This window comes from Alosa alosa, chromosome 22 (genome assembly GCF_017589495.1).
Source record: "Alosa alosa isolate M-15738 ecotype Scorff River chromosome 22, AALO_Geno_1.1, whole genome shotgun sequence".
NCBI classification, from domain to species: Eukaryota; Metazoa; Chordata; class Actinopteri; order Clupeiformes; family Clupeidae; genus Alosa; species Alosa alosa.
Window position 1 is genome coordinate 19,322,527 of NC_063210.1, and position 258 is coordinate 19,322,784.

Genomic DNA, 258 nt, shown 5'->3' on the forward strand with positions numbered 1-258 from the left:
GGAAGAGTGACCAGAGTAAATACGTGCAGCTCAAAATATGTAGTCATCCACTGGAGCTAATTGTGTTTTTTATTATGTTGCCATGGAGATGGTGACTTTTAGGTAACATGAGACTCTGAATCTCATAAGGGCGTCACAATCATGGGTGGCTGTTTGTGTAGTCTCTCTCTCTCTCTCTCTCTCTCCCTCTCTCTCTCTCTCTCTCTGTCTCTCTCTCTCTCTGTGTGTGTGTGTGTGTGTGTGTGTGTGTGTGTGTGT